Consider the following 18,065-nt stretch of genomic DNA (forward strand, 5'->3'; position numbering starts at 1 on the left):
TGTAGCTTTAAAGGACCTGCTGGATATGTTTTACTAATAAATTCTTATCAAGATTTGTAAAAAGTGGAGCGCATTCACTGTTCTCCTTGAAAGCTCTCTGCTTTTAGTCAGAATGAACTCAGTCACCCCATATCAGGGTTTGGGTTCTTTCTGGCTGCTCCTCAGCGCTGAGATGTGATCAGCTTGGGGGTTTCTGGAGCCAGATGGTCCTGTGGAAAGCAATCGTGTGAAAACCAGTGGGGATCTTTGTCCTGGCTTTGATAGTAAAGGATGCCAGGAAAAAAAGTGCTTAACTGGCACTTTTTTCTCTTTGCACTTCTCTCCAGGTCTGGGTGTTGGATTTCTATTATGGTTCGGGCTTCCAGCTGGTATGCGTCACTAAGAACGATCTTGACATTGTGCCCTGATCTCTCTGCCTTTGGACAACTCCCAGCCAAAGTTATCTGGATCCAATATACGGGTTATCCAATATATATTTCTTATGATCCAACAAATAATTGTTGAAATGCCCAGAAATGGCTCTGAGAGGGTCACCCAAGGACTTGCACTGGGTTCTAGGGGACAAATAGGTGGTAAAGCTTGATGCAGTATGAGAACTGGCATTTACAGTATTATTTTTCTCACAGCTCTCCTGAGTTTTGCCTTGCTCTCCATCTCAGTCCTTTGTGTAGCAGTGTGGTCCAGCATTCTCTTTAAACTGCATGTGTTGACAGAGAGAAGGAGGAAGTGCCGAGTGGAGGGACGCCACCCCGCTGAAGGCCCCTCATGAGCAGCTCCTGTGGAATGCAGTGCATGTGAGTTTTACGCATGTGTGCGTAAGATTGGTGTGGATGGCAGCCAACTACATATATGGCCCTTACATTACAGAGGCCACAAGGAAAGACAGGTTACATGAGGACGCACATATGTGACGCTGGTACAGTCTGGAATCTTTTAAAGTGGTTTTTCAGGTTCTTTTCAACAACCTTTTTGAGTGAACAAAAGGGTTGCTTCTTTTGGCAAAAGATAAAGAAAGAAAGAAAGAAAGAAACAAACAAAAAAGGCATTTCAAAATAATTTTATTAAGTTTTTCTAGCTTTACATATATTAGCAAAAAGCTCAGGCACAAAATTTAAAGGCAATGTTAAAATTACGTTAAAATGTCATGTTAATATGCTGACAGCTGAAGCATTTGGAGGTTGAATCCCCTGAAAAGATGAAAAACTGTGTTTCTTTGGCACTTTCAAGACATCTGTGTTTTAAAACTTCCCAACCAGCTCAACATAGCAACATTGGCTTGACCGATGCCGTGAGTTTGGGGCGACCAATAATGGAGTGTTTGGGAAACCTGTTTGAAAACAGTATCAGTTTCATGCTGCTAGTGGTGCAGAAATCACACACTTCACCTTTAAAGAATGAACCAGAGTTTGTATCTGTCATCTTTACTTTTCTGCATTGAAGGGATAGTTCAACCAATAATGGAAATTTGATGTTTATATGTTTAAACCCAGGTCATCCAAGATGTAGGTGACTTTGTTTCTTCAGTAGAACACAAACAAAGATTTTTAACTCAGACCGTTGCAGTCTGTCAGTCATATTATGGAAGTGAAATCAGGCTTTGAGAGTCAAAAAAACATACAGAAACAAAACCAAATTAAACCCTGGGGCTCCTGATGATACATTTATGTGTAAAGACACAAAACAACTGGTCTGTGCAAGAAACTGAACAGTATTTATATTGCTACCTATCTCTCAAATGGACCATTGACACTCTATCTACAATCTCAATTAGGAGTGTCAATGGTCCATTTGAGAGATGGGTGGTGGTAATGCACTTATAAGTCTGCGATCCGCCATAAAGCAAGACAGTTCAGACATTGCGGTGAATCAGAGGTAAAAAATAACATAAATACTGCTCAGATGGTTCAAGCTTATTTCTCCCATCACTAGTTCACAGTGGTTGCTACACAGTCACTGATGTGTTTCTGTGGTTCAATGTACAAGAAAACAAAAAGCTTGGGAAATCCTTCTTCTTGGTTCAAAAATCCCATCTGATGTACAAAATGTCTCTAAAGCCAGACTTTCCCAAAAGAGGGGTTTGAGAGTCATCATATGATTTGCATTGCAGTCTTAGCAGCAGCCTGGTCCAGTGTGGTAAATATGATGGCAGTCTTTGCATGGAATTCATTCTGGTGGCGCTGAAGTCTCACCTTGCTTCTCCATATGGAGCCAGTTACAGACTCTGAAAAAGTATTCCAACCCCTAAATTGCATACAAAAAAACACTAGAACAGCATTTAAATATACATACTGTGTGTCCCTACAGTAGGGGAAAAACAGTATGTCCGAATTAACAGTATTCGAAAAGTTACCTGGATGATCTACTGATTCTGGCAAGATGCTGAAGTGCGCATCCATTGGGTACTTTAAAATCTAAAGTACCCAGTGGAGGCCACAGAAGAGGATTTGTGAATGCCAGTGAAGCGGCACAACATGATGAATAGTACGTCCAGATTACATTCATACTACACACATTCATGCACTCTTAAGAAAAATGGTTCTAGATTTTACAAAATTAGGTAAAGAACATAAAGAACCATGCTTTGCAAGTGCTATAAGACCTTTATGCTGTTATAAATAACCTTTTTAATAATAGTTTATTGTCATAAATATTAGTATTCTTAAATATTATTTATTAATATAGTTTTTTTTTCTTTCATCTATCTGGTATTTTAATATTTTATAGCTTCTATTTGGGTTAACATTAAAAATCAACAGCATGTAGTGTCAATTAGGTATGTTTATTTTTACTGACGGGAAATTGTAGCAAATATGACAGTGCTCTAACAAATAAATGACAACAGACAGAAAATGAATAAATACATGAAGTAAACACAAAATAGAACCAGAAAATAGATGTAATGAAGATCAAGATCCAGTGAAGTATCTTCACAATCCTCAATGTTGCATTTAAGTCCATCATTAAGTGTAAATTATGTGTATATTTTTTTCTCTCTACAGATGTTGAGATGGTGAGGTGGAATGTGACAGCATCAGAAATTCAGAAATAACACATGAGTTTAGAGTTACAGTCTGTCTCTTTAATATACAGTGGGTAGGGAAAGTATTCAGACCCCCTTAAATTTTTCACTGTGTTATATTGCAGCCATTTGCTAAAATCATTAAAGTTCATTTTTTTTTCCCTCATTAATATACACACAGCACCCCATATTGACAGAAAAACACAGAATTGTTGACATTTTTGCACATTTATTATAAAAGAAAAACTGAAATATCACATGGTCCTAAGTATTCAGACCCTTTGCTCAGTATTTAGTAGAAGCACCCTTTTGATCGAATACAGCCATGACTCTTTTGGGGAAAGATGCAACAAGTTTTTCACACCTGGATTTGGGGATCCTCTGCCATTCCTCCTTGCAGATCCTCTCCAGTTCTGTCAGGTTGGATGGTAAACGTTGGTGGACAGCCATTTTCATGTCTCTCCAGAGATGGACAATTGGGTTAAAGTCAGGGCTCTGGCTGGGCCATTCAAGAACAGTCACAGAGTTGTTGTGAAGCCACTCCTTCGTTATTTTAGCTGTGTGCTTAGGGTCATTGTCTTGTTGGAAGGTGAACCTTCGGCCCAGTCTGAGGTACTGAGCACTCTGGAGAAGGTTTTCATCCAGGATATCCCTGTACTTGGCCGCATTCATCTTTCCCTCGATTGCAACCAGTCGTCCTGTCCCTGCAGCTGAAAAACACCCCCACAGCATGACGCTGCCACCACCATGCTTCACTGTTGGGACTGTACTGGACAGATGATGAGCAGTGCCTGGTTTTCTCCACACATACCGCTTAGAATTAAGGCCAAAAAGTTCTATCTTGGTCTCATCAGACCAGAGAATCTTATTTCTCTGTTTTTTAGCAAACTCCATGTGGGCTTTCATGTGTCTTGCACTGAGGAGAGGCTTCCGTCGGGCCACTCTGCCATAAAGCCCCGACTGGTGAAGGGCTGCAGTGATGGTTGACTCTCTACAACTTTCTCCCATCTCCCAACTGCATCTCTGGAACTCAGCCACAGTGATCTTTGGGTTCTTCTTTACCTCTCTTACCAAGGTTCTTTTCCCCCCTGATAGCTCAGTTTGGCCGGACGGCCAGCTCTAGGAAGGGTTCTGGTCATCCCAAAAGTCTTCCATTTAAGGATTATGGAGGCCACTGTACTCTTAGGAACCTTAAGTGCAGCAGAATTTTTTTTGTAACCTTGGCCAGATCCGTGCCTTGCCACAGTTCTGTCTCTGAGCTCTTCAGGCAGTTCCTTTGACCTCATTATTCTCATTTGCTCTGACATGCACTGTGAGCTGTAAGGTCTTATATAGACAGGTGTGTGGCTTTCCTAATCAAGTCCAATCAGTATAATCAAACACAGCTGGACTCAAATGAAGGTGTAGAACCATCTTAAGGATGATCAGAAGAAATGGACAGCACCTGAGTTAAATATATGAGTGTCACAAAAAAGGGTCTGAATACTTAGGACCATGTGATATTTCAGTTTTTCTTTTTTAATAAATCTGCAAAAATGTCAACAATTCTGTGTTTTTCTGTCAATATGGGGTGCTGTGTGTACATTAATGAGGAAAAAAATGAATCATATTTTAATATACATAAAAAGTCGATTTGTATTTGTATTTAAATATATAATATAAAAATAAACAGAATATATAATTATAAAATTAAAATCACTGATTTAAAAAAATCAACACAAAAATAAACAAGGACATATTAAGCCAAAGTTCTAAGGTGTAAAATGGGCTTTTGTGTAGGAGATTTTTTCACAGTGTTTGGAAAAACACTTCTATCTATCTAGCCTCTTTTAGTCCATGTGTGGGTCATGGTGTGGCATGAGTCTTCAGTTCTCTTACGGGAAGTGCGTGAGACTATTCAGAGAGAGTCTCATGGTTGATCATAACATTTGGAAGTGCCATAGCTCTATAACTTAATCTGCTTCCTCTTTTGAAGACTGTGTGGTTAGGAGACTCCTGTTGAATTTCCAGTTAGCACCTCATGTTACGTGAACACAACAACAAAAACTAACTACAGAAAAGCTTTTATTTTATAACTGCACTTTCTAAACCAATAAAACAAGTTAAAATAGGTGACAATTTTTGGGAAGCGTGCGGGAATGACACTGCTGCATGCGTCAGCGACATTTCATCACTTTGAAATGATGCAGCATTTCTGCATTATCTAAGATAGACCAGTTCCAAAGAAGGTCATGGAGTTTACACTGGGGAAGTGAAAGATATCTGGCCACATGCTATTGCTAATAACCAACAAAAATATTTCACAAAAACTGCACAGGTTCATCTGTATTACTGTAGCTGACAATTAATTTACCTCAGGGGCAAAGGATTCAGAAAATTTCAGTTTTAGCAATATTTTATGTTGAAATATTAGTGCTATGATTGAATGTTTTGATGATACATATTTTGTTTTATAAAAACTATAATAACTTTGCTCAATCTTGTAGCTGTAGTTCTGAAAACTGGTCTAAAAACAGTTATCAAAGAACAGTTATCAAAGAATTAGAGTAATTCAACCCTGAAGTACCATCTTCATGTTTTTGCACATCCACAGCCAGTGCAGCCCACCTGTTTTTAAAAATTGTTAGGCCAGACATACAAATATAGTGATATGAAAATAAAACAATATATTGAAGTTCATTTTAACATTAACAAATAATTTAGCCTGATTAACTGAACACTCATCAGCCATAATAACGTCTTTAAAGTATCTTCATCTGTTTTTTTTTTATCTTCATCTGTTTTTTTACCAAAGCAATTGTACAAATATGTTCAGTAGTGTACAAATTTAATAACCATTACATATACACATACTGTATATATATACACACATACAGAGAGAGAGAGAATTTATACATACAAAAAAAAAAAAAAAAAAAAAAAAAAAAAATATACAAAAAAAAGAGAAAAAACACACACACACACACACACAAACACACACCCACAACCCAAACTATTACCTACAATACAAATCCATTAATTTTTAGTACCACCTTTTGCCTTCAGAACTGCCTAAATTCTTCATGGCATAGATTCAACAAGGTTTTGGAAACATTCCTCAGAGATTTTGGTCAATATAGACATGATAAAATCACGCAACTGCAGAAAACATCTTGTCACAACAAACATGATGCGAATCTCCTGTTCCACCACATCCCAAAGCTGCTCTATTGGATTGAAATCTGGTGACTGTAGACACCATCTGGTGACACCAAATTCTGACCCTACCATCTGAATGTTGCAGCAGAAATTGAGACTCATCAGACCAGGCAACGTTTTTCCATTCCAATATTGTCCAACCTTTGCGAACCTTAGCCACCGTTTGCTGTTCTTAGCTGACAGGAGTGGCACCCGGTGTGGCCTTCTGCTGCTGTAGCCCATCTGCTTCAGGATTTGGCGTGTTGTGTGTTCAGAGATGGTATTATGCATACCTTGGTTGTAAAGAGTGGTTATTTGAGTTACTGTTGCCTTTCCATCATCTCTAACCAGTCTGCTCATGCTCCTCTGACCTCTGACATCAACAAGGGATTTTTGTCCACACAACTGCCGCTCACTGGATATTTTCTCTTTTTCTGACTATTCTCTGTAAACCCTAGAGATGGTTGTGCGTGAAAATCCCATTAGATCAGCAGTTTTTAATTGGCTGATTAAATTGGCTGATTAGCACCCTTACGAAAAAGAAATTTATTCAAGTGTGCTATTAGTATACTTCTTTTAAACTAAAAATTAGAGTGTATATATGTATAATATTATATATATATACAGGTCCTTCTCAAAAAATTAGCATATTGTGAAAAAGTTCATTATTTTCCATAATGTAATGATAAAAATTAAAACTTTCATATATTTTAGATTCATTGCACAACAACTGAAATATTTCAGGTCTTTTTATTGTTTTAATACTGATGATTTTGGCATACAGCTCATGAAAACCCAAAATTCCTATCTCAAAAAATTAGCATATTGTCATCCGACCAATAAAAGAAAAAAGTGTTTTTAAATACAAAAAAAGTCAACCTTCAAATAATTATGTTCAGTTATGCACTCAATATACTTGGTCGGGAATCCTTTTGCAGAAATGACTGCTTCAATACGGCGTGGCAAGGCAATCAGGCCTGTGGCATAGGTATTTATGGAGGCCCAGGATTGCTTCGATAGCACCCTTACTCATCCAGAGTAGTTGGGTCTTGCGTCTCTCAAACTTTCTCTTCACAATATCCCACAGATTCTCTAAGTGGGGTTCAGGTCAGGAGAGTTGGCAGGCCATTGAGCACAGTAATACCATGGTCAGTAAACCATTAACCCAGTGGTTTTGGCACTGTGAGCAGGTGGCCAGGTCGTGCTGAAAAACGAAATCTTCATCTCCATAAAGCTTTTCAGCAGATGGAAGCATGAAGTGCTCCAAAATCTCCTGATAGCTAGCTGCATTGACCCTGCCCTTGAATTAAACGACACAGTGGACCAACCCCAGCAGCTGACATGGCACCCCAGTGACCATCACTGACTGTGGGTACTTTGACACTGGACTTCAGGCATTTTGGCATTTCCCTCTCTCCCCAGTCTTCCTCCAAAAGACTCTGGCACCTTGATTTCCGAATGACATGCAAAATTTGCTTTCATCCGAAAAAGTACTTTGGACCACTAACAGTCCAGTGCTGCTTCTCTCTGTAGCCCAGGTAGGCGCTTCTGCCGCTGTTTCTGGTTCAAAAAGCAGGTGCACGGTGGCTCTGGATGTTTATTCTACTTCCAGACTCAGTCCACTGCTTCCGCAGGTCCCACCAAAGGTCTGGAATCGGTCCTTCTCCACAATCTTCCTCAGGGTCCGGGGCACCTATTCTCGTTGTGCAGCGTTTTTTTTTTCCACACTTTTTTTCCTCCACAGACTTCCCACTGAGGTGCCTTGATACAGCACTCTGGGAACAGCCTATTCCTTCAGAAATTTCTTTCTGTGTCTTACCCTCTCGATTGAGGGGATGTCAATGATGGCCTTCTGGACAGCAGTTCTTCAGGTCGGCAGTCTTACCCATGATTGCGGTTTTGAGTAATGAACCAGGCTGAGGAGTTTTTTTAAAAGCCTCAGGAAATCTTTTGCAGGTGTTTAGAGAGTTAATTAGATGATTAGGTTTAATAGCTCGTTTAGAGAACCTTTTATGATATGCTAATTTTTTGAGATAGGAATTTTGGGGGTTTTCATGAGCTGTATGGCAGTATTAAAAACAATAAAAGACCTGAAATATTTCAGTTAGTGTGCAATGAATCTAAAATATATGAAAGTTAAATTTGTATCATTACATTATGGAAAATAATGAACTTTTTCACAATATGCTAATTTTTTTGAGAAGGACCTGTATATATTATATATATATATTATATATATATACACACACTCACTTTATTAGGTACACCTGTTCAATTGCTTGGTAACACAAATGGCTATTCAGCCAATCACATGGCAGCAACTCAATGCATTAAGGCATATAGATGTGGTGAAGACCACTTGCTGAAGTTCAAACCAGGCATCAGAATGGGAAAGAAAGGGGATTTAAGTGACTTTGAACGTGGAATGGTTGTTGATGCCAGACGGGCTGGTCTGAGTATTTCATAAACTGGTGATCTACTGGGATTTTCAGGCACAACAATCTCTAGGGTTTACAGGGTTTATGACATTCAGATGGTAGGGTCAGAATTTGGTGTAAAGAACATGAAAGCATGGATCCATTCTGCCTTGTCTCAACGGTTCAGGCTGGTAGTGGTGGTGTAATGGTGTGGGGGATATTTTCTTGGCACACTTTAGGCCCCTTAGTACCAATTGAGCATCATTTAAATGCCACACCTGAGTATTGTTGCTGACCATGTCCATCCCTTCATGACTACAGTGTACCCATCTTCTGATGGCTACTTCCAGCAAGATAATGCACCATGTCACAAAGCTCAAATCATCTCAGACTGGTTTCTTGAACATGACAATGAAATCACTTTACTCAAATGGCCTCCACAGTCACCAGATCTCAGTCCAATAGAGCAGCTTTGGGATGTGGTGGAACAGGAGATTCGCATCATGGATGTGCAGCCGACAAATCTGCAGTAACTGTGTGATGCTATCATGTCAATATGGACCAAAATCTCTGAGGAATGTTTCCAACACCTTGTTGAATCTATGCCATGAAGAATTAAGGCAGTTCTGAAGGCAAAAGGGGGTCCAACCTGGTACTAGCAAGGTGTACCTAATAAAGTGGCCAGTGAGTGTGTATATATAAAAATATTATTATTTTTTTTTTTTTATAATATTAATAATTGTTTATTTTTATTTTAAATAATTTAAAATAAAAAATGATGTATAAACAAACACACACACACACACACACACACACACACAAACACACACACACACACACACACACACACACACACACACAAACACACAATCAAAACAAAAATGAAAATATCTAAAACTCCACTAATTTAAGTTATTTCTAACTCTCACAGGCAGTAGTTGTCACTCCAAGATTACATTTTAATATGACAGCAAGCTGCACACAATTAGTAGGTAGAGGAGGAAGTGTGTTCTGCACGGGTGCAGCGGACTGATGATTACACGTGAGGCAGAAATGGGACTCGTGGGTGGTGCCGTGCTGATACCCAGCACCAGTCTCATGACTCTCTTCCCTGTATTTTTGAGCAAAACACAACTCATGCTACCCTTGTTGTTTGCATCTTAAGGTGGTGCACTATATTAGATTTGTGGATTTTATTAATATTTTATATTCAGTTACATTTCATTTTTTAAGATGTGAAAGTGGCTGAATCTTATGAAAACTGTCAAAAACCCGTCTATGTCACAAGAAAGGATTAAGAAATTATGTTTTGCGCAAACAAAACTTTTAAACTGTAATATTATAGAGTGCTGCAGGGATGAAGTAGTTTTATAGGCCAAACCCCAGAAACGAGTTTATTTTTGCACTTCCGGTTCCATCATCTTGAAGTCAGTGGGGTCTTTTAATTTGATTTTTTGGTTAAATGCCAAAAATAAGGTCAACACAAGCTCAACAAGAACATTTTCACATTTTATTCTGCAACATTAAATACATCAGTAATTTCCCCTTGTGATTTTTTAAAATCTTTTGCTTGTCTTCAAAAAAGGCTGTTGTTAACAGAAAAACTGTTAGCTAAATCGGACTGCAGAGGTTATTGTGATATTAAGCATCATCATGCTAAACAGGTAAACTCATCCACTCACTAGCAGAATTCACAGCCTTATTGTGTATATTTTATAATCACACTCTTCCAAACTATTGTAACTATTCTCAAACTCAAAGATTTATTTAGTTTTTTTTTTCTTTTTTCAAAGACTGAAAGAGTCTGAAGTTTAATGGTGGTGATGTTGAATTCATGTGACTGTGGTGTAGTTTAATTTTATAGGCAACAAGCTGGTAGTTTGTTCCTTCTGGTGATTGTATTTAGGCTTCAAAATTCTTTAAAAAGTTGTATTTATTTGTGAAGATAATTATGATGAAAAATGTAAGAATCTTAAACAGTTGTTGGTTAGATAGCAATAATCCTACTAGTTTTTGCAGTACTGCCTTAAATTTATTATTAAAACACTTAACAATAAGTTTGGGGGGGGGGGGGGTATGTCACAATGTGACAATGAGAAAAAACCTCCCCAAAATGCAAATTTTGTCATTAATCACTTACCCCCATGTCGTTCCAAACCCGTAGTATGTATATACTCCTCCCCAAAATGCAAATTTTGTCATTAATCACTTACCCCCATGTCGTTCCAAACCCATAAAAGCTCCGTTTGTCTTAGGAACACAATTTAAGATATTTTGGATGAAAACCTGGAGGCTTGAGACTGTCCCATAGACTGCTAAATAAATAACAGTGTCAAGGTCCATAAAAGGTATGAAAGTTGTCGTCAGAATACTCCATCTGCCATCAGATGTGCAATCTGGGTTATATGAAGTGACGTGAACAATTTTTGTAAGCAAAGAAAACAAAAATAACAACTTTATTCAACAATTCCTTTGTCAACAGTCTCCTCTGTGTCTCTCCATATCACCTATGCTGTGTATGTTCTTCTGTATCATCCGCTCCACAAGGATGCACTGTTTTCTTTCAAATCAAAGCTAAATACACGTAGAAACAGCGCATCCTTGTGGCGTGGATGATACAGAAAAGCATACGGTGATATGGAGAGAGACAGAGGAGACTGTTGACAAAGAAATTGTTGAATAAAGTCGTTATTTTTGTTTTCTACGCTTACAAAAAGTGTTCCCGTCATATTTTTGGGCAGGTTTTCATCCAAAATATTTTAAATTGTGTTCCGAAGATGAACTGAGCTTTTACGGATTTGGAATGACATTGGGGTAAGTAATTAATGACAAAATTTTCATTTTGGGGTGGAGTATCCCTTAAATATTTATATTAATTTATGTTCATTAAAAAATTATGACTGTTGATCAGTCATCATTTCCACCACACTGAACAAATTTGCCCCTTTTAAATTTCTATCCAAGTCATAACTGTCAAATTATGATAAAAGTGTGATTCAATATATGTGTATTTAGGAAACATAACATGCTAGCTGTGAAAATAGTTATTAGCAAGACAAAGGGGTCATTTTAATTCAAGCCATACATCTTTTCAATTCATACATTTCATGGGAATTGAATTCACGACCATGGCGTTGCTAGTGCCATGCATTACTGTTTGAGCTACAGGAATGTTGTTCTAATGATCTTCATTTCCAAAAAAAATAAAAAAAATAATTAACACTTAATTATTAAAATACTTAATAATTGACTATAAACATTTATTGTTTATTAGCTCAACAGATATATAAGTGTCTAACTAATTGGTATCATACAGTATATCAGCTGCTCACTAAAATCGGCATCTGCCAGTTGGAAAGGAGAAAAACAACCAAAAATACATAGGAAAATGAATAGGGAAAAAAGTATATTGTATTAAATAAACACAATAGTACTTGTAAATTAAACAACCAGTGCTGATGCCGCAAACAGTAATTTCCCATCTGTAGAGATTGCCATCTTTGTCCACTGATGTTTGTAATCGTGGCACAGTGTTCTAAATGGCAGGACCCATGGTTACACGACATCAGCCCATGAGACCAGTCAATTGTCATGTAGATATTAATGAGTGTAATGGCGTCTCTTCTGCCTGCTGACCTCCAGTGTTTGTTTTTGTATAAATCGGGAACACATGGTGTTACCTGAACCCTCTCCTCGCACTCCAACATGCCACGTGGGTGGCAAAGGATTGAAAACAACACCTCGTAGCGCAGCAAAAACAACTGTGTGTGTGAGCGTGTTTCCTTCCTTTGTTACTTTACTCCAGCACACTCCATTCAATAAGGCTTTTGGGCCATGCTCTTGAAATGGAATAACAACACTGACCAATAACAAGCATGTTTGCTAATAACAAATTTATTTGCTGAACTGTAAAAGATATAACTTTCAGCACTACACTCTGCTCTCACGAAAGCCTTTGTTGACAGCCAAACATGTTATTTCCAGTTATGTGTTAATGCTAAATATTTGCATTCTAAGCCAATGAACAAACTTGGAAAACTTTCATAAAGTTAAACAAATGTTTTAAATTAGTGTTACACAATTAGCTGAAGGGTTTTTTTTTTTTTTTTTTTTTTTTTTTTTTACAGTATGTTTTGCATGTGCAAGCATCATAATAAATCAGTGCTAGCTCTTTGTGTTCAACATGGACACTGAAGTATGCCTTTATTTTTTATGGTATTTGCTATTTTGCAGTTTTGATGATTAAAAGACAAACGTTTTCAATCATTTTTTCTGCTTTTGTTCTTCAGTCTTTAGTTAAGTAGTTGCCCCTTACAATGGCAAAAAAAACAATGTACATTACAAAAACACTAAAAACATCTAAAAATACATCTAAAAACATCATTTAGATTCATGGCTGGCTGACAGGAAGCATCGGTTAAGCATTTTTGGCAGAGAGATCCAAATCAGTTTTGTGAATCATTCGTTTAGACAGCTCATTTAAATGGTTTATTTGAGTCATCGCACAATAGTGTTCCCAGAAGCCCTTTTGCTGCATTTTTACGCATTATTCATTCATTTATTTGTGCAGTGATCTTAATAGTTCGTTAAATACTGCTGTTTATGACCATGCTTTCAATTAAGTTACATGGTTTGTGTCAAAACTTTTATGATGTGTCACCCACACAATAACATTCTGCGAATCAGTTCAGATGTTTGTACTAACTAAACATGGCACACTGTTTTTGAATTCTGGAAACTAATGTCCCCTGTGAAAAACAAGCATGCTCAATTGTATTGAACTTGTAGTGTACTTCAAGACTTTCATGACAAAGTTTCTTAACACATTTAAGTGTACTTTTAGAAAGTGCACTTTGTGATAATGTCAAATTTAAAGTTTTAACTTAAAGTAAGTTTTTTTATCATTATGTTTCAGCATTACATTTAAAGTTAATATATTAAATGTACTAAACTGCAACTTCATCATTATAACTGTGTAATTAAACAGAAATAAATCGCCAACATAACATACAAGTTCAATAGAAATGACATTAAAGTGTTTTTTTAAATGTTCGTCAGTACATTAACCATATATTAAAGAAAATAAGAGGTAATTCTAAAATTATACATGAAGTTGTACTTAAGTACTTAAGTAAACTATAATACATTTTAGATTAATGGCAAATAATATGCAGTTAAGTGTCAAAACATTACATTCAGATTGTACTTATAGTATAATATTTAAGTACTTTTTTTATGCTGAAATATTTTTTTCAGAAGTGGTGTGCTAGACACATGCCACTATGAACTTGTTGTATTGCAAGAGGTGTGTTTACTTAAGAAATAACATTTTGAAATAATGAGTTTGAAGACATAAATGTGAGTAAATATTACTAGAATGTTTAGTTTTTGGTTAGATGTTCCTGTAACATTGCTGGCTTGGGTAAAGTCAAACTGTTTTACATACAGCTAGGACTACTAGCTGATCACCAATGAGAATTTGATGGTGTCTAATGCACAAGAAAGAGAGAGAGACAGAGCACAGGGCCAAACAATTAATCCTGGAGAAATATGTTATGTTGGCTCCATCTCAGCCCATCTGCTGTGAGTCTCTGCCTCCACAGCAGATTTTTGGAGGGAAGGGAAATAAGCTCCAAGTCTTCACGAGTCGCCTACTGCTGAGATACACACAGGTGCTTTAAGACTAGAACTTAAGAAAATGTACCAACATTCCAAACCTGGTCCACCATTTACAGCACTAAAAATAAATCAAAAGGAAAAGCCATAACCTCAGCCAGTCACAGCATCTGAAGGCTTCTTGAACATGACACACAACCCGTAGGAAAAATGTATTGCTCAGTGGTTGCTCTTTTTAAGCTCAGGAGACTTAGACGAGATTCTCATATATCTCTCAAAAATGCTGGCTAATGCTAAACGTAAATACAGTAAGATTGTTATTCACGCCGGCGCTAATGATGTTCGACTTCACCAGTCGGAGATCACTAAAAATAACATTAAAGAGGTGTGTGAACTTGCAAGCACGATGTCAGACACTGTAATATGCTCTGGTTCCCTCCATAGTACTGAGACTGCTGTAATTACATCAACAAAACGATAGTACTGAGACTGCTGTAATTAGAGTTACAAATGACCTGCTCTTATCATCTGATTGAGGTTGTGTCTCTCTATTAGTGCTATTGGATCTTAAAGCTGCTTTCGACACTATTGACCACAACATTCTTTTGCATAGACTAGAAAACTTTGTTGGCATTAATGGAAGTGCATTATCATGGTTCAAATCGTACTTATATGACCGCCATCAATTCGTAGCAGTGAATGAAGATGTATCATATCGATTACAAGTGCAGTACCTCAAGGCTCAGTACAAGGGCCATTACTCTTCATGCTTTACATGTTACCCTTGGGAGATATCATCAGGAAACATGGTGTTAGCTTTCACTATTATGCTGATGATACTCAGCTCTATATTTCTTCCCAGCCAGGCGAAACATACCAATTTGAAAAAATAGCGGAATGCATAGTCGATATAAAAAACTGGTTGACGAGTAATTTCTTACTGCTAAATTATGAAAAAAAGAGGTGTTAATTATAGGACCTAAAAACTCTGCATGTAATAACCTAGAAGACTGTCTAAAACGTCCGCTGCATTCTCAAAACTTTGGCAATTTGATAATACCTAGAATATCAAAATCAACTGCGAAAAGATCATTTTCCTATTTAGCGCCCAAACTCTGGAATAACCTACCTAAAATTGTTCATGAGGCAGACACATTCTTGCAGTTTAACTGCCCCCCCCCATTGAGCCTGGTTTCTCCCAAGGTTTTTTATCCATTCTGTCACTGATGGAGTTTTGGTTCCTTGCCGCTATCGCCTCTGGCTTGCTTAGTTGGGGACACTTCATTTCCAGCGATATCGTTGACTTGATGGCAGTTGATTGCAAAGATACTTTTTAAACTGAACTAAGCTGGATGATGACATCATTGAATTCAATGATGAACTGCTTTTAACTGTTTACTTTTGTAATTTAGCATTATTGACACACTATTTTCCTAATTAATGTTGTTCAGTTGCTTTGTCACAATCTGTATTTTTAAAAGCGCTATATAAATAAAGGTGACACTACACTACACACATTATAAAAATAACATCACAAAATTCTCCCAAAAAAAATCCCACAAGAAAAATAAAAATACACAAAAGTGAGACGAGAAATATTTGAGAAAAAAAGAGCAAAAACTGAAGAAACATAGAATATCTCTTTATTGTCTTGCTGCAATCTCTATCAAGACTCCATTATAGGAATATTTTATTGCTCATAGTTTGCTCTTTCTAAAAAGTCAGGAGACTTAGTTGTGATTCTCATGTATTTCTCATTTTAGGATCACATATTTCTCATGTATTTCTCATATTTAGTATTGATAAAAGTAGACACAACTGAGACATGAGAAATATCTGAGAGAAAGGAGTCCAAAATGAGAATGGACTGTGAGGAACATGGGAGATCTGTTTATTGTCTTGCTGTAGACTCTTTCAAGACCCCATTATAAAAATGTTTAACAGGTTGCTTTTTCTTTTTTCTTGATTACCTTGGGGTTTTTCACCTTTAATGGTCAGGACAGTAGGAGTAGAGACAGAAAACGATTGGACAGGCGAGAAGGGAACAGGAGCAGGAAAGTACCTTTAGTTGGGACTCATTCTGTCTGAGGCAGTTATGCCTTCACATGAATGTGCGGCCCACAAGGCTATGGCTCTGACAGGTTACTCTACACTTAGGATACCAAGGAGGGATTCTCTTATATGTCTCAATGAGATAATCAGCTTTTTTTTTCTCAAGACGTATTCAATTGTATTTTAGGAGAAACTTTAATTTTTAAAATTGTAAATACTAAAACTTCATTTTTTAAATAGTATTAAACATTTAAGAATATCAATGGTTACTAGTTTATATTTATCTTCAATGCCCAGGCAGCATGTATATATACAGCACATTTTCCAAGACTTTTATAAGTGCAAGATGTTTAGTATAAGATCAATAGTTTCTTTTTAACAAATGTAACACTAGTGTATGGTTCACGGGGGTGCTAGGGGATTGCGCTCCAAAAACAATATCACACTCAAACAAAAAAATAACAAATTTTGCAAACTATCAGTAATTTATGGTTTGCGCTCTTGAGATCGGTTTCTATTCAGTGTGTTTGTGCAGCATTGAGCAATGTAGGCAATCACAGACATATCTGTTAATTTCTTGAACACAACAGACAGTCAGAGGCTTTTACTGTAAATTACAATCCACTCACTGCTCAATCCACTCAAATCACTGAAGTTCTTGTTCAGGTGTTGTGTTCAGTACAAATCATCTCATTACAACAAAGTGTAGATGCAATGTAAATAAGATTCATTATGCAGCATTGAGAACTTCATTGATTATAATGTAACTTTGTGAGGTTGCGATGAACTAAGATGAGTGATTATAAGGGAGCGCTCTTTGCACTAAATGAGAATCATGACTACGTCTCCTGAGTTTAGAAAGAGCAAACTCTGAGCAATAAAATATTCCTGTAATGGAGTCTTGATAGAGATTGCAGCAAGACAATAAAGAGATGTTCTACAGTCAAGGCCAAAAGTTTTGGCAGTGACATAAATTTTGTGTTTTGCAAAGTTTGCTGCTTAAGTTGTGGTGGTGTTCATTCACATTTTTTCTAGATTATTGTGTAGAGTGATCAGATGCATTTAAAAAGAATTGCTAAAAGCTTCATTGGCCAAAAAATGAACTTTTCATAAAAAATTTAAAAATAAAATTAAATGTTTTTTGATCCTGACACAAAATTCATCAGGGTGGTTTCTATATCAGCAGCACATGTGAAAGTGTGAATGAGTACTAGTCAGGTGAAATCGCTATAGGGGCTTTTGCACCATGTAGTTCTAGGACTAGCCAGCAGGGTGGTTTCTAGAGAACCAGTTTCTCCCTGGGGCCTTTTTCCTGGTTACATTCGCACCGGCTTCGAACTTCGAACTTTGAAGCGGCCGACAGTGTTGTCTTCATTCGCGGCATTTACAAACATCAACAACCAGTGAATGGAGAACGGCATGATCTGAGCTGTTTTTGTTGTGTGTTTTGGGTTTTGTGATAATGGAGATGGAATGTAAATACACAATTTATGCAACTGAAAGAGCAAAAAGTTGGGCTAAGAGACGAAATCTCCTGAACTTGCAGTGTAACATATCGAGGCTGAGAAAAGAGCATAACACTGCAGACAACAGGTAAATACCGTTATTGCTGTTTTCTATGTTTATAGAGTAAGTATTTTTACATGGCTTTTTAAAAATGCTGGGTAGCCGGTGTTTTGTATGCATTTGGCCAATCAGCCTACACAATCAGCCTACACTTACGTCATTGTTAACTTACGTCATTGGATCTCGATCCAAGATGGCGGTGAGGTTGGACGCAGCGG

General features: G+C 37.2%; 1 protein-coding gene across 4 annotated transcripts in view; it reads left to right on the top strand.

Moving 5' to 3' along the window:
* The window catches only part of LOC109103872 (forkhead box protein O1-A-like), a 103,409-nt gene that overhangs the window by 45,491 nt on the left and 39,853 nt on the right, over nt 1-18,065 (top strand). For 2 of the 4 annotated variants that reach the window (XR_006161719.1, XR_006161720.1), the window contains exon 5: nt 327-794. The exons of the other annotated variants lie outside the window; for them this stretch is intronic. The gene's annotated coding sequence lies outside the window, so the exon portion shown is untranslated. The remainder of the gene's footprint in view (nt 1-326; nt 795-18,065) is intronic. 4 annotated transcript variants of the gene reach the window in all.

Source organism: Cyprinus carpio, chromosome A15 (assembly GCF_018340385.1).
Source record: "Cyprinus carpio isolate SPL01 chromosome A15, ASM1834038v1, whole genome shotgun sequence".
NCBI classification, from domain to species: Eukaryota; Metazoa; Chordata; class Actinopteri; order Cypriniformes; family Cyprinidae; genus Cyprinus; species Cyprinus carpio.